At 42.1% G+C, this 27,531-nt stretch overlaps 1 protein-coding gene across 1 annotated transcript in view; it reads left to right on the top strand.

The window, feature by feature from the left end:
- Positions 1-27,531, top strand: part of LOC117514727 (CUB and sushi domain-containing protein 3-like) — an 885,172-nt gene that overhangs the window by 830,362 nt on the left and 27,279 nt on the right. The gene's annotated exons all lie outside the window — the stretch shown is intronic.

Below are 27,531 nucleotides of genomic sequence, written 5' to 3'. Positions count from 1 at the left end.
CTGGGAGAGAACCAGGAAAAAGACATGCTGTGGAGGGGAGCAGAGATCAATCACTAATGATTAAATGCAGAGTGGTGCATACAGAGCAAAAAGAGAAAGAAACACTCAGTGCATTATGGGAACCCCCCAGCAGTCTAAGTCTATAGCAGCATAACTAAGGGATGGTTCAGGGTCACCTGATCCAGCCCTAACTATAAGCTTTAGCAAAAAGGAAAGTTTTAAGCCTAATCTTAAAAGTAGAGAGGGTGTCTGTCTCCCTGATCCGAATTGGGAGCTGGTTCCACAGGAGAGGAGCCTGAAAGCTGAAGGCTCTGCCTCCCATTCTACTCTTACAAACCCTAGGAACTACAAGTAAGCCTGCAGTCTGAGAGCGAAGCGCTCTATTGGGGTGATATGGTACTATGAGGTCCCTAAGATAAGAAGGGACCTGATTATTCAAAACCTTATAAGTAAGAAGAAGAATTTTAAATTCTATTCTAGAATTAACAGGAAGCCAATGAAGAGAGGCCAATATGGGTGAGATATGCTCTCTCCTTCTAGTCCCCGTCAGTACTCTAGCTGCAGCATTTTGAATTAACTGAAGGCTTTTCAGGGAACTTTTAGGACAACCTGATAATAATGAATTACAATAGTCCAGCCTAGAGGAAATAAATGCATGAATTAGTTTTTCAGCATCACTCTGAGACAAGACCTTTCTAATTTTAGAGATATTACGTAAATGCAAAAAAGCAGTCTTACATATTTGTTTAATATACGCTTTGAATGACATATCCTGATCAAAAATGACTCCAAGATTTCTCACAGTATTACTAGAGGTCAGGGTAATGCCATCCAGAGTAAGGATCTGGTTAGACACCATGTTTCTAAGATTTGTGGGGCCAAGTACAATAACTTCAGTTTTATCTGAGTTTAAAAGCAGGAAATTAGAGGTCATCCATGTCCTTATGTCTGTAAGACAATCCTGCAGTTTAGCTAATTGGTGTGTGTCCTCTGGCTTCATGGATAGATAAAGCTGGGTATCATCTGCGTAACAATGAAAATTTAAGCAGTGCTGTCTAATAATACTGCCTAAGGGAAGCATGTATAAAGTGAATAAAATTGGCCCTAGCACAGAACCTTGTGGAACTCCATAATTCACCTTACTCTGTGAAGAAGATTCCCCATTTACATGAACAAATTGTAATCTATTAGATAAATATGATTCAAACCACCGCAGCGCAGTGCCTTTAATACCTATGGCATGCTCTAATCTCTGTAATAAAATTTTATGGTCAACAGTATCAAAAGCAGCACTGAGGTCTAACAGAACAAGCACAGAGATGAGTCCACTGTCTGAGGCCATAAGAAGATCATTTGTAATGGTTTAATTACTGCCACCTTAAAAGCCTGTGGTACATAGCCAACTAACAAAGATAGATTGATCATATTTAAGATCGAAGCATTAAATAATGGTAGGGCTTCCTTGAGCAGCCTGGTAGGAATGGGGTCCAATAGACATGTTGATGGTTTGTATGAAGTAACTAATGAAAATAACTCAGACAGAACAATCTGAGAGAAAGAGTCTAACCAAATACCGGCATCACTGAAAGCAGCCAAAGATAACGATACGTCTTTGGGATGGTTATGAGTAATTTTTTCTCTAATAGTTAAAATTTGAAATAGTTAAAAATCATGAAATGACATGAATGAGAAGCAGGGCGCTCTTATCTTGTCCACATCTACTAGCAGCATGTCCAGCGGGCCCTGCACGCGTGTCCTGTCCAACATGCATGTCTTGTGGATGGTGTGCCGCAGGACAGACACCACGTCATGTGTACAGAGCTCACGTGGGTGATGTGACATTCAGATCGCCCGCTGCATGTTCTGATCTGACGGTCTGTAATCGTCTGCTGACTGTTGATGTGTTAACACTGTGAATGGCCACACATTTTCTAAGTGCTAAACGAGCGGTGTTCGATGTTTGTGCGTGTCACCTGGAATTTGGCCAACACCTGCCACAAGAGGGTTTGATGGGCTCTCGCAGTGCACACTCTGTCTTTCAGCAGCTGGTGTGCGCAGATAGTTGTAGCAACAGGTGTACGAGGCATTGGACGCAGCTACGATTTTATGCGTATTGCAAACAGTTCCTGCTTCATGCGCAATTCATGTGCAATTCAACCAAATTCGCACAATGTGGGGCCCTTGATGTCTGTGGTTGTTTCCTTCCTTCCTCCGCCTCTACTGGTGGTTGGCTCTCACTGCGGTATTGCATCACTTCCTGTTCCGGAGCACAGCGGTGTTTTGCTGTATCTGTTAGCTGTTTAATCTGCGCAGTTAGATTGATCTAGTTAACTAGATAACGATTTGTTTCACAGTGTAATCTTCATATGCCTTAACTAAAGCACTCCCTCTGCTGAATCACCTCTAAATTATTTACACATTATTCACTTTGTGTGTTTTTAGGAATCCGCTAGCTTAGCGCAGCTACTAGCTCTTAGCCGATTTAGCATGGCCGCTTCTCCTGTCTCTCCTGCACTTTTCTGCTCTGGGTGTGAAATGTTTAGTTATTCCTTGGCCTCCTTTAGCAGTAATGGTACTTGTAATAAGTGTAGCTTATTCGTAGCTTTGGAGGACAGGCTGGGTGAATTGGAGACTCGGCTCCACACCGTGGAAAATTCTACAGCTAGCCAGGCCCCTGTAGTCGGTGCGGACCAAGGTAGCTTAGCCGCCATTAGTTCCCTTCCAGCAGATCCCGAGCAGCTGGGAAAGCAGGCCGACTGGGTGACTGTGAGGAGGAAGCGTAGCCGTAAACAGAAGCCCCGTGTACACCGCCAACCCGTTCACATTTCTAACCATTTTTCCCCACTCAGCGACACACCCGCCGAGGATCAAACTCTGGTTATTGGCGACTCTGTTTTGAGAAAAGTGAAGTTAGCGACACCAGCAACCATAGTCAATTGTCTTCCGGGGGCCAGAGCAGGCGACATTGAAGGAAATTTGAAACTGCTGGCTAAGGCTAAGCGTAAATTTGGTAAGATTGTAATTCACGTCGGCAGTAATGACACCCGGTTACGCCAATCGGAGGTCACTAAAATTAACATTGAATCGGTGTGTAACTTTGCAAAAACAATGTCGGACTCTGTAGTTTTCTCTGGGCCCCTCCCCAATCGGACCGGGAGTGACATGTTTAGCCGCATGTTCTCCTTGAATTGCTGGCTGTCTGAGTGGTGTCCAAAAAATGAGGTGGGCTTCATAGATAATTGGCAAAGCTTCTGGGAAAAACCTGGTTTTCTTAGGAGAGACGGCATCCATCCCACTTTGGATGGAGCAGCTCTCATTTCTAGAAATCTGGCCAATTTTCTTAAATCCTCCAAACCGTGACTATCCAGGGTTGGGACCAGGAAGCAGAGTTGTAGTCTTACACACTTCTCTGCAGCTTCCCTCCCCCTGCCATCCCCTCATTACCCCATCCCCGTAGAGACGGTGCCTGCTCCCAGACCACCAATAACCAGTAAAAATCTATTTAAGCATAAAAATTCAAAAAGAAAAAATAATATAGCACCTTCAACTGCACCACAGACTAAAACAGTTAAATGTGGTCTATTAAACATTAGGTCTCTCTCTTCTAAGTCCCTGTTAGTAAATGATATAATAATTGATCAACATATTGATTTATTCTGCCTTACAGAAACCTGGTTACAGCAGGATGAATATGTTATTTTAAATGAGTCAACACCCCCGAGTCACACTAACTGCCAGAATGCTCGTAGCACGGGCCGAGGCGGAGGATTAGCAGCAATCTTCCATTCCAGCTTATTAATTAATCAAAAACCCAGACAGAGCTTTAATTCATTTGAAAGCTTGACTCTTAGTCTTGCCCATCCAAATTGGAAGTCCCAAAAACCAGTTTTATTTATTATCTATCGTCCACCTGGTCGTTACTGTGAGTTTCTCTGTGAATTTTCAGACCTTTTGTCTGACTTAGTGCTTAGCTCAGATAAGATAATTATAGTGGACGATTTTAACATCCACACAGATGCTGAGAATGACAGCCTCAACACTGCATTTAATCTATTATTAGACTCAATTGGCTTTGCTCAAAATGTAAATGAGTCCACCCACCACTTTAATCATATCTTAGATCTTGTTCTGACTTATGGTATGGAAATTGAAGACTTAACAGTATTCCCTGAAAACTCCCTTCTGTCTGATCATTTCTTAATAACATTTAAATTTACTCTGATGGAGTACCCAGTTTCATTACACTAGAAGTCTTTCAGAAAGCACTGTAACTAGGTTTAAGGATATGATTCCTTCTTTATGTTCTCTAATGCCATATACCAACACAGTGCAGAGTAGCTACCTAAACTCTGTGAGTGAGATAGAGTATCTCGTCAGTAGTTTTACATCCTCATTGAAGACAACTTTGGATGCTGTAGCTCCTCTGAAAAAGAGAGGTTTAAATCAGAAGTGCCTGACTCACAAACTCGCAGCTTAAAGCAGATAACCCGTAAGTTGGAGAGGAAATGGCGTCTCACTAATTTAGAAGATCTTCACTTAGCCTGGAAAAAGAGTCTGTTGCTCTATAAAAAAAAAGCCCTCCGTAAAGCTAGAACATCTTACTACTCATCACTAATTGAAGAAAATAAGAACAACCCCAGGTTTCTTTTCAGCACTGTAGCCAGGCTGACAAAGAGTCAGAGCTCTATTGAGCCGAGTATTCCTTTAACTTTAACTAGTAATGACTTCATGACTTTCTTTGCTAATAAAATTTTAACTATTAGAGAAAAATTACTCATAACCATCCCAAAGACGTATCGTTATCTTTGGCTGCTTTCAGTGATGCCGGTATTTGGTTAGACTCTTTCTCTCCGATTGTTCTGTCTGAGTTATTTTCATTAGTTACTTCCTCCAAACCATCAACATGTCTATTAGACCCCATTCCTACCAGGCTGCTCAAGGAAGCCCTACCATTAGGGCTTATGTACCACAGGCTTTTAAGGTGGCAGTAATTAAACCATTACTTAAAAAGCCATCACTTGACCCAGCTATCTTAGCTAATTATAGGCCAATCTCCAACCTTCCTTTTCTCTCAAAAATTCTTGAAAGGGTGGTTGTAAAACAGCTAACTGATCATCTGCAGAGGAATGGTCTATTTGAAGAGTCTCAGTCAGGTTTTAGAATTCATCATAGTACAAAAACAGCATTAGTGAAGGTTACAAATGGTCTTCTTATGACCTCAGACAGTGGACTCATCTCTGTGCTTGTTCTGTTAGACCTCAGTACTGCTTTTGATACTGTTGACCATAAAATTTTATTACAGAGATTAGAGCATGCCATAGGTATTAAAGGCACTGCGCTGCGGTGGTTTGAATCATATTTATCTAATAGATTACAATTTGTTCATGTAAATGGGGAATCTTCTTCACAGACTAAGGTTAATTATGGAGTTCCACAAGGTTCTGTGCTAGGACCAATTTTATTCACTTTATACGTTTCCCTTAGGCAGTATTATTAGACGGCATTGCTTAAATTTTCATTGTTACGCAGATGATACCCAGCTTTATCTATCCATGAAGCCAGAGGACACACACCAATTAGCTAAACTGCAGGATTGTCTTACAGACATAAAGACATGGATGACTTCTAATTTCCTGCTTTTAAACTCAGATAAAACTGAAGTTATTGTACTTGGCCCCACAAATCTTAGAAACATGGTGTCTAACCAGATCCTTACTCTGGATGGCATTACCCTGACCTCTAGTAATACTGTGAGAAATCTTGGAGTCATTTTTGATCAGGATATGTCCTTCAATGCGCATATTAAACAAATATGTAGGACTGCTTTTTTGCATTTGCGCAATATCTCTAAAATTAGAAAGGTCTTGTCTCAGAGTGATGCTGAAAAACTAATTCATGCATTTATTTCCTCTAGGCTGGAGTATTGTAATTAATTATTATCATGTTGTCCTAAAAGGTCCCTGAAAAGCCTTCATTTAATTCAAAATGCTGCAGCTAGAGTACTGACGGGGACTAGAAGGAGAGAGCATATCTCACCCATATTGGCCTCTCTTCATTGGCTTCCTGTTAATTCTAGAATAGAATTTAAACTTCTTCTTCTTACTTATAAGGTTTTGAATAATCAGGTCCCATCTTATCTTAGGGACCTCATAGTACCATATCACCCCAATAGAGCGCTTCGCTGTCAGACTGCAGGCTTACTTGTAGTTCCTAGGGTTTGTAAGAGTAGAATGGGAGGCAGAGCCTTCAGCTTTCAAGCTCCTCTCCTGTGGAACCAGCTCCCAATTCAGATCAGGGAGACAGACACTCTCTCTACTTTTAAGATTAGGCTTAAAACTTTCCTTTTTGCTAAAGCTTATAGTTAGGGCTGGATCAGGTGACCCTGAACCATCCCTTAGTTATGCTGCTATAGACGTAGACTGCTGGGGGGTTTCCATGATGCACTGTTTCTTTCTCTTTTTGCTCTGTATGCACCACTCTGCATTTAATCATTAGTGATTGATCTCTGCTCCCCTCCACAGCATGTCTTTTTCCTGGTTCTCTCCCTCAGCCCCAACCAGTCCCAGCAGAATACTGCCCCTCCCTGAGCCTGGTTCTGCTGGAGGTTTCTTCCTGTTAAAAGGGAGTTTTTCCTTCCCACTGTTTCCAAATGCTTGCTCACAGGGGGTTGTTTTGACCGTTGGGGTTTTTCCGTAATTATTGTATGGCCTTGCCTTACAATATAAGGCGCCTTGGGGCAACTGTTTGTTGTGATTTGGCGCTTTATAAATAAAATTGATTTGATTTGATTTGATTCCTTGGAAATTCTCTAATCCTCTCCTATCTACCTCAACTCTGGCAGCTTGCACCTCACACCTCCATCAGCTTGCCACAAGAGTCACTCTGTGAGTGAGGATTTGTGTATGGATAGTGCAGTTTGGAGACATAATTAATGCAGTTATTTTGGATTTTTGAATATTCATCAAATGTGATGATGGAGTTGTGCTGGATGGAATTGCTGGGTTTTTTTTTCCTCCCCACATCAACTTTCAGTTTTCACACCTTTTGCCTGAAAGCACACTGGAACCAATCAAAGTGTACTTTGCAGGTAACAAAGTCATTTTAGATATGCAGTAGTTGTACATGATTAAAGCAATAGTGAATTCATGTTTCTCTACCTCAGATGCTCATAAATGCTGCTCCGGGTCAATGAGGTCTCAACCTTTTTCAGTATGATCCTGTGCATATATTTGTAAGCCTTGATTGCTCAAAAAGCCTGCAGGATGTAGTGTAATCAGTGTGATTATTTCTTTCTGCAGTATCAGTTAAATATTTACATAGTGCTACCAATAATTATTAACTGTAACTGTCTCTGCAAAAGGCAACATATTTTCTAAATGATTCAAGCTGGTATACTTTGTGATGTATATTCATGTTTCCACACATGAACCTATTATGTAGAGCTGTGGGGTAGTACAGAAGTGCAAAACATAATATTACATATTATTATATGGCGCTCTCATTGGCTGATTACTGGTCTGATATTTTCCCATATCAGCCTGTTACCATGACAATCGGTCTGTATTTTCTTTCAGTCCAAAGGCGTATTTTCTTTACAAACCAGGAAGCTAAAAATGCATTTACACTGAAAAAAGAGAATGTTTGAACCAACTTAAAAAAGTGTTACAATTTGTAAAAACCTGAATGAATTAAGTTGTTTGCACGTAAGTTTGAAAGTTAAATCAACTCTAATTTACATCTTACATCATTTAAATCTCTTTTTTTCAGTGTAGAAAAAACAATTCAGACATGAACGTACTCCATAGATATCGAAACAGCATCTGAAAAAACACACAGATTGAAAGCTTACCAGCTCGACCTTGACCATGTGTTAGCAAGTTCCTGCTCTGCTCCGGTGTTCTGTCGGGACACCGGCCGTCAGTTCGGAGGTGAACTGAGGTGATCCGTTGCTCACCTGGGCTTCAGAGCTCTGAAGTGAGCAGAGGAAATAAAGCCATTCTTTTTTTGTTTGTTTGTTTTGGGGTTTTTTTTTTGGAGGTGAATTTGGCTGCTCACCTCAGAGCTGATGGCTCGGAGGTGAAGCAAACAGCTACACTTCCGCTCTGACTATGAGCTCTATCTACGAGATGTTCAGCAGCTTTTATATTCGGGCATATAATAAACGTATTATTAACTCACTTGCTCGGTCTGTACAGGGATATCAAACCTCTGTCAGTCTGATATTTTCCCATACAAACCTTGCGCTTGGTTAATAATACCTTATTATATTTATTTGAAAAATTACATTTTTGAAAAGGTGTTAGAATCATAAATATTGTTTCATATTCCAGTTCTATGACTTGCTTCAGTTTCAGGTTACACATAGAGTGTAATGTATAAAGAAAATTTTAATTTAGTCCTACTGATGTACAAAAGTTGTTTTTAAGTAATGAACTGTGAGGTCATTTTAAGTTTAGCAAACAGTTGGCTTGAACCACTCACTGAAATGTAGAATTATATTGGTTGTTGGGAGAATTTAAAATGGCTAGCGTAGCAGATTCTCAAAAATCTTGCTGAAACACTGGAGAAGGCTGCTGCCAGGGTCCAAATTTCCTGTCTGCAACACAGGTGATGTAGTCTATATAAACTCGACACAATCCTGCGATTGTGTTATTTGCTACAGGTTATACATATTCCTTCACATTTCTTCACATTTCTTCATATTCCTTCATGCCCAAGGGATCCAGAGGAGGTGGTGCATCCACTCAAGCCTCTAATGTTGGCCATTGGAGTCCATTAGATGCCAACGAAGCAATAACGGTGTACTAGCAGAGTTCAACTATTCCCAGAGTTTTTGCATTAATGTCAAAGATTTTTAACCATGTTCAAAATTTTTCCAAGACTGCAACGAGCATCAGTGTTGCCCGGCTGACGTCAATCATGGTTCTTTTAATTAAACTCAGTTGTGTTGATGCTACGAGGCAAACTTCTGACTATACAGCTATGAGGTCTATTAGAAAAGTATCCGACCTTATTATTTTTTTTAAAAACCATATGGATTTGAATCATGTGTGATTGCGTCAGACAAGCTTGAACCCTTGTGCGCATGCGTGAGTTTTTTATGCCTGTCGGTTGTGTCATTCGCCTGTGAGCAGGCTTTGTGTGAGCACTGGTCCACCCCTCTTGTCTATTTTTTTATTGTGAATAAATGTCTGAACGATTTGGAGCTTTGCTGCATCAATTTTTTCCAGAAACTGTGAGAGACCTCCAGGTGGACACCGTTCGAAAAATTAATATGGCTTTCAGGGACGATTTTATGGGGATTAAACAGATTACGGAGTGTTACTGCCGCTTTAAGGACTGCCCACAACTCCTGAGAGCGCGGCGCGCTCCCAGCCCCCATCGACAGGCTGACACCCCGCTGGAACAACCAGATCATTTCCAATGTGAAAGCTTTGTTGATCCGGGACCTCATCTGACTTTCACAAAAAGGCAGAAGATGTGGACATCAGCACTTTTTTGGCACATTCCACCGTTACAGGAGTTTTTTTCATGGAAAAAGAAGCGGAGGGATGCGCCACGGAGCCGTTCATTACCCGGCACAAAACCACCTCCGTGTTGGTCTCACAGGACAGGTGGATTGCTTTCCAGTCGTGTGAATATCCGATTGTGATTGTGCAAGAGCTGGACATGCCCAAACATGTCCTGGAAGGCTTCATCACGGCGTTTCTTTGTGCCATGCAGCTCCTGCTGCTGCCTCACCACACATCTCTTCTCAGTATTTGAACAGCAAATGCGAAAATTCAGTGATTTTGAATAAAATAAATAATCTAAAGCTGGTGAAGTTAAAAGCAAAATAACTTTATAGTACAAATCACTGGATAAATATAACCATTTCATTTATTTTTTCATTTTACATTTTTTTCTTTCCATGAAGGCAGGTGAGGCACAGCTGGTGATATTTGACTTGCAGCTTATATCTCCTCCTTTGGTAAATCTGCAGAATCTTGCTGCTTCTGCAGCTGTAGTCGGCTCATGAACATATATCAGTCATTGTATTGGTTTTATGGACCCAGGAGGCCTTTTAAAATGTATCTTTGATCTTTCTGAACTCTTATGCCTTCTGTATTCTTTTTCCTGGGGCTGTCACCTGTGGTTTGCACATTTTAACATGCGGGGAAACAACTTTTATACAGGCATGTGACATTCTCCTCAACAGCAGGTGGGAGTAGTGAGTAAATATTCACTAAAAAACAGCCTGCAATAGTCAACATCATTCTCTTATAACAGACAATAATTTCTTGCATGAATCAACCTTTCATTTAGGGAGGACTTTGAGGTTAAACCTGCTCAGAATATTATGATTTGAAAAATAAAACAGAACCACACTGAAATCTTAACTGTCCGGTTGCACATGACCTCATATAATCCACATTAAGACACAAAATAATAATAATAACACAATAACACTTCAATTTAAGGAGAAATATGCATGAAGTGCTTAGCATCATATAACAAATTAAAAACAGATCATACAAAATGTCAAGTAGAAATGAAAATTAAAACAGCAACAGATTTTAGGTCATTTGGGGGCGCTGAATCTGAATTTGGTGTTAGTTTTTGCCAATCACATCACGTTTTTGAGATATGAAAACATATTTGTCGTATGAAGCATTGAAACAAAAGCTGCAGTCTCGCACACCTCTTCAGGACCATAAACGATATTATGGCTGTTGTTCACATTTTGCAAACCTGGTTTAAAAATTATGCCTTTGTAGCTGCTTTTGTGCATGATTAGTGGCATCAAAGTCGTGAGTGAATGAGCAACTTTTGCGTAATCCATCAATACGAAACATGCGGATTGCAAAAAACATGATATGATAGAGGAAATCGGATTCATCATCCCAAAATTACCCTAAATCAGTTCTCAAAGTGCATGCAAGAAAGAAATATTATAATTAAACTAAAGAAATATTATAATAAAACTAATGACAAACCAAAGAAAATACATATGTTTTAATACTTGCCTTCAAAGATTCAACTGAATTGGACTTTCTACTCTCAACAGACAATCTGTTCCCAGATTCTGGACGGATGTAGTCCAGTGGACAAACATAAGCCCACAAAAGCAATTATTTATTGCACGTGTAAGCATGTATAAAATAACTTTTGCAGACTTTCCTGTACACAGGCTCTGCAGGACACAACAGCGATCAGAGACTCTGTTTGATGAGCTGTTCACAGCTTCTCATGTTGAATTGATGGCTATTTTCTGTATGCTGATCTTTGTAGTTTCAAATAAATCTTTAATATACTTCAGTAAAAAGCACAAAGAGCAGCACCATACCAAAATTAAAACTTTAGATCTGAGGCATAACCTCAGCTGGAATCAAATAAAGAATAAGAAGAATTTCTTGCTGGCTGCCTCCAGAAGTTCTAAAGCATCCACCCGGAGATTCAAACTGATGTGGTGGGGGAGCTCCACGGCTCGTTATCATTGGAGCAGGGTGATTTAATGGCGACACATCCACCTCATGTGAGTCTTCTGCGTGCAAGACATCATGCAGCCATCACTGTCCACACTAAACAAACTGTCTCACGCTGAGGTGATATCTGTCTGTCTCAGTAAATGTGTTGTCATGAGTTAGTGAGGCCATCTGCATGGAGGTTCCCAGAATGCTTTTTGTTTTTCCACCTGCTTTGCAATTGATTGTAGCAGAAAGGAAAGAATGCAGCATGCTGCTTCCCCTGTATTTATCAGGCTCGGTGTTGACAACTGGCTGGACACAAATGCAGAACACAAACTCACGGATCTGTAGGCTTAACTCTTTTACTGGGTTGGTTAGCATGGGTCGGTACATGGTAAGGCAGTCAGACAAGAGCAGAAGTACAACAATCATCAGGCGAGAGACGTGGTCGAGAAAACTAGCAGGTGGTCAAAAACACGAAGCAAAACGAAGCAAGGCAATGGTACAAGAGAAAGCTGGAAAGAAGGCTCAAGGCACATCGATCTGGCAAAGGACCAGAGCAAAAAGAGAGTCTTAAATACACCCAAGTGATGAGCAGCAAATCAAGGACAGGTGTGAGGGGAGGCGACTAGAACAGGGGTGTGGTCAGACAACGGGAACGCCCACCACCAAGAGAAAGACAGAGAGAACCCAAGCAGAAATCAACAGGCAAAGAATCGACAACACCCAAAAATAAGACAAAATGTACAATAAAGCAGTGCACAAACCCAAAACCTGACAGTATTGCTTTATTCCCCCCCTCAGCCTTTCAAAACCAGTCTGGTGCTGTTCTAACTTGTAAGAAACAGCCACGAAGAGTGTTGCTGTACCAGCGCACAAGCTTCTGGAGGATCGTCTGTTTCAGACCGGCCTCTGTGACTCCGTCTGCCTCCTTGGGTGCGCAACTGGAATCAGAGGCACATAAAGACTCAAGGGTGGCGTTTTTTCCATTGCTTATCACTGCAGGGGCTTTTTGTGTGGAAGGCTGTGCGATTTCGCAATGTCTTCTGCATCACTGATGTCATTGCCTTCCTCCCTGCTCGGGAACTTAACACTAATTTTTGGGTTGGCTCCCAGCAGCTGCTTTCAGCTGCTTGCAAAGGAAAACCCAGGATGACGCTTTCTTCTTGAGGAGCCGTGACCTTTTATTTAGAGAGAAAACAGCCTTCATCACTGTTACTCTCACTGTTACAGCACTTAATGCTAACCTGATTTGCTGTGACTACACACATTATTCGGGCCAGCGACAAGCACACATATCTGTCTGCCTTCTGTGCTTACACACACACACACACCCATAAACACACACAAGCACACACACATAAATGCTGTATACAGCGGTGGATTAAACATACACCATCACCCTCACGACAAACTACATCATGTTCTCTTAGTTAAAATTTAATTAACCTGATATAGCAATGGTCATCTCGACTATGACACACCTACCTGTGTGCACAGCCTCAGGTTGTACGCGAGTGCTGCTGCGCTGCAGATGGCACTGCACCATTTATGATATTCAAGGAACACGACCCTTGGAGCTCTCCAAAAGTTTTGTCTCTTGCTTTCCCCCATCCACTTCCCAGTACACTCTCCCCTTCAGCAGGAGGCTGCAGAATCCAGTTTCCTTTTCTGATTTCAAGTGATGTGATTTTTTTTTTTTTTTTTTTAATTGCCAGAGGGCTTATCCAACCACCATCACTCAAGGGGAGCTTCCTATGAGTTGGCTGACCTCCTACAGTGCAAGTTTAATGTGGCTTAGGCTCAGTTTCCCAGTCTTCAGAATCCTGCTGTTTGCAGTTTTATTGTACAGCTTGAAAATTTGGACAGTAGTCAATGTGTTTTCTTTCTTTCTTTCTTTCTTTCTTTCTTTCTTTCTTTCTTTCTTTTGCCTCTCATTCTCTCCATTGCACAGCCCCTAAAGGGACATGAAAAAACATACATTTGCAAAATCTTGGAATAGTTTTTGTGAGATCTCGCAAAACTACATTGAGTGCATTTTCTGCCCACTTTGTGTCTCATACAATTTCACTTTTCAATTTCAATTTATTTTCATTTATATAGCGCCAAATCACAACAAAGTTGCCTCAAGGCGCTTCACACAAGTAAGGTCTAACCTTACCAACCCCCAGAGGAAGCACACAGGTGACAGTGGTAAGAAAAAACTCCCTCTGATGATTTGAGGAAGAAACCTCAAGCCGACTAGTCTCAAAGGGGTGACCAAGTCATACGAGTTATGTCCTGGTGTGGGGCCACTGTAAAGCACATGAACTCTTCTAAATCTTCCTGCATGATTCCACAAACTAGCCTTCTTCCTTAGCTATCCAGAGTGCAGCAAACTGACCTGGAAGTGAATGAATTAAATGAAAAATTGTGCAAAAATACTTTGAAAAACTGATCATCATAATTTATATTCTAACTTAAAATAGAGGGTACAAGTATACCATAATGAAGCACAAAATGAATGTAGACTTTTTATAATAATTTAGCAGAACATAAGATGAATGAGGATAAACAAGGTAAGGTGATGGTAAACAAAATAACATGAGTGCCACAGCCTTTGCTACTGAGCCCAAAGGAAAGTCAACTACATCACTCTCATGGAAAACTATCGTGAGCTCTTCCAAAACTATTGAGAGAGCTTGCAAATGTATCTTTTTTTATGTCCCTTTAGGGCAGGGGTGGCCATGTTTGGTCCTCGAGAGCCACATTCCTGACACTCTTAGTTGTCTCTCTGCTCCAACACACCGGAATCCAATGAAAGGCTCATTAAAAGTCTGCTGAGTCTTTCATTGGATTCAGGTGTGTTGGAGCAGGGAGACAACTAAGAGTGTCAGGAATGTGGCTCTCGAGGACCGAACTTGGCCACCCCTGCTTTAGGGCCTCTGTACTCCACAGGATCCTTGGGTACTATTGGAATAACTTAGGGCTCTATCTTGATGACAGATGCACAACACATGTTGCATATGCTTCTGCAGTGTAGGCCCCAACACATTGCTATTTCCAAAAATCTCCACATTATTTATCAGCGTCTTGTGGACATGCCATAAAATCATCTGGCTATGGTGGCACCTTTTGCTGCCTTTGAAGCATGATTCTGTGTGCACACGTAGAATCAGAAGGCTGTGACTGCTCTGACAGTCAGAATGACACTGGCAGCACCCACAGCTATGTATGAAGCTGGTTCACTGAGTAGTAAGTTCTTCAGCCAGCCTTTGAGAAAGACCTCACATGGAAAATACTGAATGCATAGAAGACTGATCGGCTGCATCACTTTTGTCAGGTAAGTTAAAAACTGTTCACTCACTCGAAGTGAAAATTTACAGTTCTGCACGACGTCATGTGAGCTGCCATTGACTCCATTTGCGCTGTGACACAGATGAAGAGAGGCTGCCTTCTGTTAAGGCTGGAGAGTGTGATTCGTATTTCTAACGTGATGTGTTTTTGTGTCAAAGCAAGAGCTGTTACGATGTGTCTTTGTATGCATCTTCATAATTATCAGCAGTTTGATGTTTTTTTTTTTTTTTCCTTTTGTAAACTGAATCCACTCAGGATTATTAGCCAGCTCCAGGAAGGGAGAAATGCAACATATAAATATTCAGATTCAGACAACTTTATTGATTCCAGATAGAGCAGTTCATTTGCACTTTACCCCGTCCACAATGACACCACAGCATTAAATGTTACAGATCGGACAAACCAACAAAGAAATAAAAATATAAATAAATAACTAGAAGTCAATATGAACAGCAAGATTTAAATTTTTAAAAAGTAATTTTAAATGACTGTCATGATTTGGGTCTGTGGGGTTTATTGTTTATTGTTTTTTTTCTCTTGTTTTATTATATGTGGTTATTTTTGCACTGGGGTTTTGTTGAGGTATTTCTCTTGTCTGGTGTTGAGTGTTTGATATCGGGTATTTTACTCTGGTCCTCCCTTCCTACTTGCCACGCCCCCTTTCTGGAACCTTCCTCACACACCTGTGGTGCATTTCCTCCTGATCACCTCATCTATATTAGCCACTTCTCTTTCTTTTCTCACTTGTGAGATTGTTGTGCCTTGTGCCTCTTTCAAGCGTTTGTCTTCAGACTTTTCACAGTCCTGTTTAGCTTTACCGTGTATCGACCTGTCTGCCTGCACTTTGTCCAGGGACCATCGTGGGTACCCATTTACTGTGAGGGCTTTCCGGACAAGTTGTTGTTCTTTAGCCCTTCCCTCTGCAGTTGTGGGCACCTGTAGGGCTCTGTGTTGAAGCGTCCTGATCACCCCGAGCTTGTGTTCAAGGGGGTGGTTTGAGCCAAAGAGCAGATATTGGTCAGTGTGAGTTGGTTTTCTGTAAACCCCTGTCTGGAGCTGCCTGTTCTCGCCAATCGTAACATCACAGTCCAAGAAGGCTAAATGGTTGTTTCTGGCATCCTCACTTGTGAACTTGATATTGGAGTCCACCGAGTTGATGTGTTCTGTAAAGTCCTCAACTTCCTGTTGCTTGATTTTAACCCATGTGTCATCAACATATCTGAACCAGTGACTGGGAGAGATGCCGTGAAAGACGTCAAGGATGTCTTCTCCACTCGCTCCATGTACAGATTGGCAACAATGGGGGATACCGGAGACCCCATCGCACAACCATGAATCTGCCTGTAGTAATCCCCCCTAAACAGGAAATACGTGGTGTTAAGACAGATCTCCAAGAGTTGGCAGATGTTTTCTGGTGTGAGTTTTGTCCTTTCAAGTAGAGACACATCCTCCAGCAGTCTCTGCCTCACAGCTGAGATGGCCTCAGCGGTGGGGATGCAGGTGAACAATGAAGTCACATCAAATGACATGATTGTTTCATCTGCCTCCAGCTGCAGGTCCTTGATCTTGTTCACAAAATCTTGTGTGTTCTCCACATGGTGGTCTGAGTTACCCACTAGAGGAGCCAAAATCCACTTGAGGTGCTTGGCCAAATTGTATGTGATGGAATCTGTGCTACATACAATAGGCCTGAGTGGCACGTCCTGTTTGTGGATTTTGGGCAGTCCATAGATGCACGGAGTGGCGTCCCCAGGGTACAGTCTGTAGTATGTCTGCCTGTCGATGAGTCCCTCTTTCTCCAGGTTTTGGAGGTAGCTAATGATTTTCTTCTTATAGCCGCTCGTGGGGTTTCTCTTCAGACGTTCATATGTATTGGAGTCACTGAGCAAGTTGTTGATCTTGGCCTCGTAGTCCGATGTGTTCAGGACCACCGTGCATCTGCCTTTATCCGCTGGTGCAGACCCAAATGACATCTAGTGCATGCATTATGATTGAGCATCAACTGTAATGCCATATGGCATGTTTTCCCAAGCATGACCCAACACATAAGGGCCTCATTGGTGGACAGCGTCAAGGACATGTCCATGTAACACTTGGGTGTGGCAGGTAAATGGTTCACAAGATGAGAATAGATGCAGGTTATCCTGTGTGGTCTCCGCTCAGGACAAAATGCAGTATCACGATCTGCTAGATGTGGAAACACACTGAACCAATGCCTCCTCCTAAACCCACCCTGACACAGCAAACGGTATTTCATTGTGATGATGCATTTCTGTGATGATGCATGTTTTTCTATCACAGTGCATTATGTCACATCTTCACTTCTAATGTCACAATTTTTGCACGTTGTTAAACAGCATTTTAATGGGCCAAAGAATGTGAGTGATACTGGTGTTTCACTGTCAGTTATTTTAATAATTTTTATAGGTTCATATTTTTTGCTGACAGTGGAAAAAAGAAAGAATCAAACATTGCTGTGTAAGCTTCTGTCTTCCAACAGCTGCTGAGCCTTTCCACCTCCATCCACATATTGAAACTGTTGACCCCGTCATCCAGCTAACTGAGGAAGGATCCAGGAGGTTGCACATCCTCTAGCTCCTTAATAGCACTCATTCTCATCATTGTGACAGGTGCCTTCCAATAAAAGAGCAGCCATAGTATGTTAAATTCAATAGAATTCTAAGTTTAGCAGGCTCTTCACACTGGCACTTACATAGTTCTTTATAGGAAAAATTACATTTAGTCTTCTGTAAAAGTTTTGACAAGTATGTCAGGGGATGAGGAACATCTGCCTGCAAAGATAAATCAGTGATGCCAAGTGGTATGCAACAAGGACTATCTGAGGTCCTGTAAATATGCATTATTATGGAACTGCACATCAATATTTTGCAGGTGCTGCTTGAAGGATTTTCATGTACAGCACTTTAACATTCTTGCATGCTACTACCATGCAGTGAGCTGCACCCAGTGGCCAAGATGGGATTGCTAGGTGAAGATTCCGAATGCTGAAATCATTTATCCTTGAATGGAATTATAGTCATCATTTCATCTTTTACCTGCTGTAAGATAGTCATGATGGGGACATTTAATCGAAGAGTTTCACCATTTCACAATCCCACTGGTCACTCATGTTTGTGCAAGGATGTGAAAGTAATACATTTTGATGCAGCTACTTCCACATCAGTATAACCCCTCTATGTTAGTCTGGGGTCTACATATCACAGTGATTGGATGAGCCATTTTGGTGTGATGCAGGACCAGATGGACGGACGGACATTTGGTAAATTATAGATATCTGTATAAATATTAGAGCTTGGATTTTGGGTTAGGCCTAATGGATAATATATTTGCTATTACATGACAATAAAAGATTAACATACAGTAAATGCTGATATTAACATTAATGTGACATGGATTTCAAGTCTTATATAGGCACTTGAGGCCTATTGATGCCAGTGCTTATCCTCTGATACCATAACGGGAACCAGGTGAGAGTTTGACACCCCTGGATGGGATCTTGTTGGTTGCTTCCTCAGCCAAGGGGAAGCCAGTACCCATTTACAGATGGACAGACTGAGACAATGCAGATGAAGTATCTTGTCCAAGGACACAGACAGGTAGGGTGACTAGGACTTGAACCCAGGTCAAGATATTGGTTGCCCACTCGGATGCCGTTGAGCTACCTGCTCAAGTGGACATGGATGACAACTTTTGTGAGAACAATGAACAGACAGAAGCATGCAACATGATTTGGTTTTTCTTACTCCTTGATAAAACACTCTGGCTTTCATTTGTTTCTGATGTGTGCAATGTAAATAGTACATTTTGGATACACTGTTTGGTATTATGCATACATGTATTTTCATTGTGTTGTTGTACAAATTTGAAACTATGTTGTTCTTTGGCCAAAACAGTCATAAACTTGATAAAATACCTTTCTTGGCATTAGATTGCTGTTACTGTGAAGCAACCTAAATGGATTTAGAGGTATGGCAATCAACTTTGCACTGCTGGCTAAAGCAAAAGCTTTTGAGGGATTACAGCAACAATGGGGATTTAAAGATATTGTGGATATCGCTGGAAGTTCTGTTTCTCTGTACGAGCTGTTTGCCTGGGGTACCTGCTTTCTGCAATTCTTTGGCCATCTGCTGGAAGATGATTTAGGTGCTTCATGGATGCCGTGCTGCCTGGAATGCCCTCCCTCCTCTTACTCTCAATTCTTCAAGCTGCCTTTGCCCACTTTGGTCTGCATCATGGCTAAACCAAGCCCCGCAGAAACATAGTCTAGTCACCATGATACACATGGAACGTTTTTGTCATGCAGACGAGTAGTAAAATTTCTTGAGTACAAATAAGAATTCCTGTTTGTGTACAGTGAATGTCTATATATCTTCTACATGAGAGACAGAAATCCTACATTGACACCTACAGAGAACCTACACACTGACCTACACCTCGTTGTGTATTCCATTACAGTACCTCACCATTGCACAGAATGAGCCATCACTGGTTCTCTATTACATCTTTCCTATTGCTAGTTAGTAGATATTCTTGCAATTTTGTGTTGTGTCTTCTGTTTCATCTCGATACATTGGTCATTGTCCTATAAAATAACAAACAATTTCCTTACCATTGTTGCCAGTTCATTGGGTAGGAAAGGTCTAGATGTTTATCATGTGTAGCATGTTGGGATTATTTATGATTTGTTGTTATATAAATAAATTGAACCATTTAAAGATTTATGTTGCTAGAACCTGGTAAGTTCATTAGCATTTTAGCTTACAGTTTCATTTTGACAGAGAGTAACCCACATCTTAAATTTTGTTGCACACCATCACACATGATTTGAGACTACAGTGAAGTAGCTATAAAATATTAACAGTGGAAGTTTTAGAATTTTTGGAATTTTTATGGTAGGGCATACCATATGACAAAAGAGAAAACCTGAAGACAGAACAGATTTAAACTTATCATTATTATGAAGAAGTTGTTGAACTGATAAACTTTGGATACATTTTCCAGGATTAGAAAGGACATGACGATCAGGTCAGGTTTGGAAAGATGCCTGTACTGCATGTTGCCACAGGTACTGTCACACTCGGCAGCTTTGGTCCAGATTGGCAACACACAGATAGCCCTGCTGTCCATTTTTGTGTCCTGAAAGTAGCCATCTATGTGCCGCATGCTGTTATGTAGGCGTCCATTTGGCTTGTTCCAGTCACTTGTATCCTCAGCAGTGAGGCAACTGTTTGCTGGATCATGCTGTAGAAAATACACCACATGGCTGTAATCGCACAGCTGACATGTTCTCACAATGTAACAGGCCTGATTCATGTCTCCTTAAGCAATTTCTCATGAGCAACTAAGTCAAACCAGTTCCACCTAAATACTCTCCAGAGAGTACTACTATGAGAAATATTCAAGCTTCAAGGCCCCTTCATACATAACAGAAATGAGGCCGAATGGTGCATGAAGGAGGATTCGAATGACATTCGTGAAAAGTTGAGCTGCATTCGAACGCCCTGTACAGCATTTGGCACAGCTGTTCAGCCACAGCACATGCACACCCACAGTTGTGGCACGCTCGCATTAGAAACCCAATCGAACAGCAACCAAAATGAGGTCGTACCGCCATCTGACTGCAGTTGCAACAGTCACACAGCAAGTCGTACGCAAGTTGGACCATTTGGACTGCAGTCGAGGGGCTGTATGAAATGTTTGGCCAGGTAAAATCCTGGCCTAAAGTCACGATCAAGCCAGCCTTCACACTACAGGGAAAATGAGGGCAAATAGCCAATCGACACACACTCTGCCAAAGTCCATGTGCAATCCAAAGTCCTCCAACAGCAGTCGCAGTGAAACTTACAACAGCCCGGCCCATTCGCACCGCCAGCCTGAATGTAGTGCACATGACATCACAATCGAGGCTCACAAGTTGGTCTAGGAGCTGTCTCACCACAGCCTGACTGTAGCCAAGGCAGCTGGAACAACAGCCCAACAGTAGTCGAAACAGTCCGGATGGGGCCAGGTGACATACCGCAACGGACAGCCACTACAGACCATGACTGAATGCCGTGGGTGAGCATGGATGAGGTGGATCCTACCTGCGTGACACCAGTCTTTGTCCCAAATGGGGACTGAGTGCAACACGCATGGCATCTGAGTGTGTTGTGTGTGTGTCCTGAGCAACACGAACAGCCATCGGGTGTGTTATGTGCTCCCCACCCCTGAGCAACATGAATGGTCATTGGGTGTGTTGAGTGGCCCCCCCAAGTGACACAAATTGTGACCAATTTTACCGAATGGCATCAAATGCCAATAGCGTCCAAACTGACTGAATGCCATCAAATGCCACACACATGGCATCCGCCTTTGCCTGATCTATTCAGGGCGGCTTCATGCCACATTCTGGGTATTTGGGCAGCAGTCGGATGCCATTCATTCACGCCTACCTGAATGTCTATCCCTCCTGACAGTGGCTCGAGTTTATCGGGTTTGGCCCATTCGTCCTAATTCAGCCTGGTTTGGCCTGTTTCACTCAACTTCGTGTTATGTGCAAAGGAGCCTTCATCTTTGCTCACCAGATACCTTCCAAGACTCAGAATCATACAGTAAAACCAGAAGCACAATGACTCTGGAAATCTGGGGCTGTATCTTGTTGATCTGTAGTTTAAAGCACATAGCATAAGGTGTACGTTGTACACGCAATAAGGGGTTGTATTTAGACAATTAATCCTGAGTGTGTGCAGTGTGTAACATGTATTAAAGCAATCAGATTGGCATCTGCCTTTGCTTTTAAGAGTGCTGTGCACTTGAAACTGGTGCATTGATTGAAATGATAGGCTTCTGCCAAGGAAATGGATATGCATGTGAAGCATCAATATGCACTCCTTTATGGCAGCTGCCCACAAATTCCTGTTACACCACCACCTCAGTGTCCATCCACCCACTACCCAGTTTTCTTCAAATGAGGGCAAGTACATTTGCTACTTAAATAATGTAGACACTGGGCATTAAAATGACCACTACACCCGTTAGAAGTTAGTAATGACACTTGGACTGCTGCTTGGACTCTTGGAGTTTCATCCTCTTGCAGAGGTACTGGCGGGAACTTCATGACTCCTTAACCGCTTGCAAGGTAACATTTGATTTTAATTAAGCTCCAAGGTGCATCAATGTCACTGACTAGAAAAATGAATCCCCAAATGTGTTTGACACATAATGGCATGCTATTGGTCGCTAAGTACACAAAGTTCTTGAAACCATGGATATTGAGATGCAGAACAATTGGATAGAGAAAATCTAGACCCCCTCATTCACTTTCTGGAGAGCTGCGGGTCACTGTGATTGTCCAAACTGACATTTTTTTCCACCCATACGTACGTTTGTGAGCTTGGTTTGGATGTAGAAACCTGAAGTCACCTTTGGCCATGAAGTGTTAATTGTATTTTATTTTTTTTTTTAGAAGTGTGTCATTTTAGACAGCTAGGAATGCAACATCCTGTCTGTAAAAAAGGAAGCTGAGAAAAAAATATCAGTTAATACTTCTGCTTTGTTCTTTCAGCCTTGGCCTGCTGTATTGAGGCACCTTGACAGTTGCACAGATTTGATTTGACAAGTAACGTGTCAGATCGCAAACTGTTGTAAACTGTGTGTGAACTGTGCATGGCTGTGTGCCAGTGTGCAAAGAAAATTTGTGAAATGTTCAAAACTGCTGGCACGCATTAATTGCGTGAATGTTGTGTGGGCCGCCAGAAGAGGAGGTACTGCTGGCCCACCACCAGAGGGCGCCCTGTCTGGAGTGCGGGCTCCAGGCACCAGAGGGCGCAGCCGCCTCACAGGAGCAGCCAGGGTGACAGCTGTCACGCATCACCTGCAACAGCTGTTACCAATCACCTGATCAGCAGGGGTACATCAGCAGGACAACGTCTCCACCTCTTTGCCGAGATATCGTTCTACCTGGAAGGTAACGTTCTCAGCTGACCGTGAGATCTTTTCAGTAACCTTTTGTGACTTTTGTGCATTATATAGCAGACTCTTTCCAACGAGAGGTGGAGGTAGTTTCCCTGCCGTGTGGATTGCTGGGTGTAAACGCGCCCACATTTAATTGTTTTTTTTTTTTTGTTCCTCGCCAGCAGTACCAGGTCCGACACGCGGAGGCAGTGGCCACCTGGGAGTTCGGGACTTGGCGGCTCCAGTATTCCCGGGGTCTGGTGGCGGAGGAAATCGTGTGGTTCCGGTTCTGCTTTGGACAGACGTCTTCTATCTTCGAGCCTGCCCACACGACACCTTCTGTGATTTGACTTGTTGTCTATTGTTGTAATCTGTTGTGTTTGTTGTGCCCATTCACAACAGTAAAGTGTTGTTATTTGACTTCCTCCATTGTCCGTTCATTTGCGCCCCCTGTTGTGGGTCCGTGTACCTACACTTTCCCAACAGTGAACAAGTCATGAAAATTGCACAGCCTATTCGAAAACACTGTGCGTCAATGCGTGTCATTGTGCACAGGGCATCTGAACGATTATTGCAAGATGTTACATCTATAATAAACACACTTTTACAGATACATAATCTAACTCGAAAGAAGGAATAAAAAAGCAACTATTTTACCAATCCATTACAATATGTTGTTGTCCTTTCAGCTGCTTCCGTTTGTTCGGGGTCACCACAGCGGATACAGCCAGATCCACATTGGTATTTGGCACAAGTTTTATGCCGGATGCCCTTCCTAATGCAACTCCAGTTTTACCTGGAGAAACATACACAGCCCCTGGTGTTCCGAAGAGGTCTCCCGTCCAAGTACTAACCAGGCCCCACACTGTTTCTGTGTAGGCTCTCAGTTGTCCAGGTGGTTTCCATAGTAGAGAAGCTTGAATCTTCGACTGGACTGGGTTGCTTGACGCGAGGACGTTTCGCTTCAAATCGCAGAAGCTTCCTCAGCTAAAATTCTTGCTCTGGTGGTCTGACTTCTGTCTTGACTCTTGTAGAGAAGAATAATCAAGAAGTCACAAAAGCTGGAGTTTTAAACCTAACCAGACCCCTCCTACCGAGAGGCAGACTGCTATAGAGACCCCACAAGCGGCTATAAGAAGAAAATCATTAGCTACCTCCAAAACCTGGAGAAAGAGGGACTTATCGACAGGCAGACATACTACAGACTGTAGCCTGGGGACACCACTCCATGCATCTATGGACTGCCCAAAATCCACAAACAGGCCGTACCACTCAGGCCTATTGTATGTAGCACAGATTCCATCACGTACAATTTGGCCAAGCACCTCAAGTGGATTTTGGCTCCTCTAGTGGGTAAGTCAGACCACCATGTGGAGAACACACAAGATTTTGTGAACAAGATCAAGGACCTGCAGCTGGAGGCAGATGAAACAATCGTGTCATTTGATGTGACTTCGTTGTTCACCTGCATCCCCACCGCTGAGGCCGTCTCAGCGGTGAGGCAGAGACTGCTGGAGGATGTGTCTCTACTTGAAAGGACCAAACTCACACCGGACCACATCTGCCAACTCTTGGAGATCTGTCTTAACACCACGTATTTCCTGTTTAGTGGGAATTACTACAGGCAGATTCATGGTTGTGCATTCATGGTCTCTGGTATCCCCCATTTTGGCCAATCTGTACATGGAGCAAGTGGAGAAGACAGCCTTGACGTCTTTCACGGGCATCTCTCCCAGTCACTGGTTCAGATATGTTGATGACACATGGGTTAAAATCAAGCAACAGGAAGTTGAGGACTTTACAGAACACATTAACTCGGTGGATGCCAATATCAAGTTCACAAGTGAGGATGCCAGAAACAACCATTTAGCCTTCTTGGACTGTGATGTTACGATTGGAGAGAACAGGCAGCTCCAGACAGGGGTTTACAGAAAACCAACCCATCAGGAGAGGGTCTGTCCCATCATTAGGAGGGACAGCTGCCCTATCATTAGGAGGGTGCTAACTAGAGCACAATAGGTGCTAATTAGAGCTATTGTTTAGTCACTAGCCTATAGCAGTCTGCCTCTCGGTAGGAGGGGTCTGGTTAGGTTTAAAACTCCAGCTTTTGTGACTTCTTGATTACTCTTCTCTACAAGAGTCAAGACAAAAGCAAGAATTTTAGCTGAGGAAGCTTCTGCGATTTGAAGCGAAAACGTCCTCGCATCAAGCAACCCAGTCCAGTCGAAGATTCAAGCTTCTCTACTACAGGCCCCACACTGCTTAATTTCTGAGATCTGATGGGATCAGGCTCACACATAGCTGACTGACTGTGCCCAATCCATTACAATATATACAACCCCAATTTCAATGAAGTTGGGACGTTGTGTGAAATGTAAATAAAAACAAAATACAATGATTTGCAAATCCTCTTCAACCTATATTCAGTTGAATACACCACAAAGAAAAGATACTTAATGTTCAAACTGATAAACTTTGTTTTTGTGCAAATATTTGCTCATTTTGAAATGGATACCTGCTACACATTTCAAAAAAGCTGAGACAGTGGTATGTTTACCACTGTGTTACATCACCTTTCCTTCTAACAACACTCAATAATGTTTGGGAACTGAGGACATTAATTGTGAGTGTCATGATTGGGTATAAAAGGAGCATGCCCAAGAGACTCAGCAGTTCACAAGCAAAGATGGGGTGAGGATCACCACTTTGTGAACAACTGCGTGAACAAATAGTCCAACAGTTTAAGACGAATGTTTCTCAACGTTCAATTGCAAGGAATCTAGGGATTCCATCATCTGCAGTTCATAATATAATCAGAAGATTCAGAGAATCTGGAGAACTTTCTACACGTAAGCGGCAAACCAACATTGAATGCCCGTGACCTTCGATCTCTTGGGACTGCAGTAAAAGCCGGCATCATTGTGTAAAGGATCATGACACGATTGCTCAGGAACACTTCAGAAAACCATTGTTAGTTAACACAGTTCATCGCTACATCTACAAGTGCAAGTTAAAATTCCACCATGCAAAGCGCAAGCCATACATCAACAACATCCAGAAACGCCACTGCCTTCTCTGGGCCCGAGCTCATTTGAAATGGACAGACACAGTCTGTCAGACTGCAGTCCAGACCTGACGCCCATTGGAAATGTGTGGCACATTATGAAGCGCAAAATACGACAACGGAGACCCCAGACTGTTGAACAACTGAAGTCGTACATCAAACAAGAATGGGAAAGAATTCCACCTACAAAGCTTCAACAATTAGGGTCCTCAGTTCCCAAACACTTATTAAGTGTTGTTAGAAGGAAATGTGATGTAACACAGTGGTAAACATAACACTGTCCCAGCTTTTTTTGAAACGTGTTGCAGGCATCCATTTAGAAATGAGCAAATATTTGCACAAAAACAAAAAAGTCTATCAGGTTGAACATTAAATATCTTGTCTTTGTGGTGTATTCAATTGAATATTGAATAAGAGGATTTGCAAATCATTGTATTTTGTTTTTATTTACATTTTACACAATGTCCCATCTTCATTGGAATTGGGGTTGTACAGTAGTGTTCAGAATAAAAGTAGTGCTATGTGACTAAAAAGATTAATCCAGGTTTTGAGTATATTTCTTATTGTTACATGGGAAACAAGGTACCAGTAGATTCTTACAAATCCAACAAGACCAAGCATTCATGATATGCACACTCTTAAGGCTATGAAATTGGGCTATTAATAAAAAAAAAAAGTAGAAAAGGGGGTGTTCACAATAATAGTAGTGGTCAGTGAGTTCATCAATTTTGTGGAACAAACAGGTCTGAATCAGGTGTCCCCTCTTTAAGGATGAAGCCAGCACCTGTTGAACATGCTTTTCTCTTTGAAAGCCTGAGGAAAATGGGACGTTCAAGACATTGTTCAGAAGAACAGCGTAGTTTGATTAAAACGTTGATTGGAGAGGGGAAAACTCATACGCAGGTGCAAAAAATTATAGGCTGTTCATCTACAATGATCTCCAATGTTTTAAAATGGACAAAAATCCAGAGACGTGTGGAAGAAAACAGAAAACAACCATCAAAATGGATAGAAGAATAACCAGAATGGCAAAGGCTCACCCACTGATCAGCTCCAGGATGATCAAAGACAGTCTGGAGTTACCTGTAAGTGCTGTGACTGTTAGAAGATGCCTGTGTGAAGCTAATTTATTTGCAAGAATCCCCCGCAAAGTCCCTCTGTTAAATAAGAGACATGTGCAGAAGAGGTTACAATTTGCCAAAGAACACATCAACTGGCCTAAAGAGAAATGGAAGAATATTTTGTGGACTGACGAGAGTAAAATTGTTCTTTTTGGGTTCAAGGGCCGCAGACAGTTTGTGAGATGACCCCCAAATTCTGAATTCAAGCCACAGTTCACAGTGAAGACAGTGAAGCATGGTGGTGCAAGCATCATGATATGGGCATGTTTCTCCTACTATGGTTTTGGGCCTATATATCGCATACGAGGTATCATGGATCAGTTTGGATATGTCAAAATACTTGAAGAGGTCATGTTGCCTATGCTGAAGAGGACATGCCCTTGAAATGGGTGTTTCAACAAGACAATGACCCCAAGCACACTAGTAAACGAGAAAAATCTTGGTTCCAAACCAACAAAATTAATGCCTCACAGATGTGAATAAATCATGAAAAACTGTTTATACAACTAAATACTAGTTTAGTGATTCACAGGATTGCTAAAAAAGCAGTTTGAAAATAATAGTTTTGAGTTTGTAGTGTCAACAGCAGATGCTACTATTATTGTGAACA

The sequence above is a fragment of the Thalassophryne amazonica genome, chromosome 7 (genome assembly GCF_902500255.1).
Source record: "Thalassophryne amazonica chromosome 7, fThaAma1.1, whole genome shotgun sequence".
Lineage (NCBI taxonomy): Eukaryota > Metazoa > Chordata > Actinopteri > Batrachoidiformes > Batrachoididae > Thalassophryne > Thalassophryne amazonica.
This window is presented reverse-complemented; position numbering and strand designations above follow the sequence as displayed.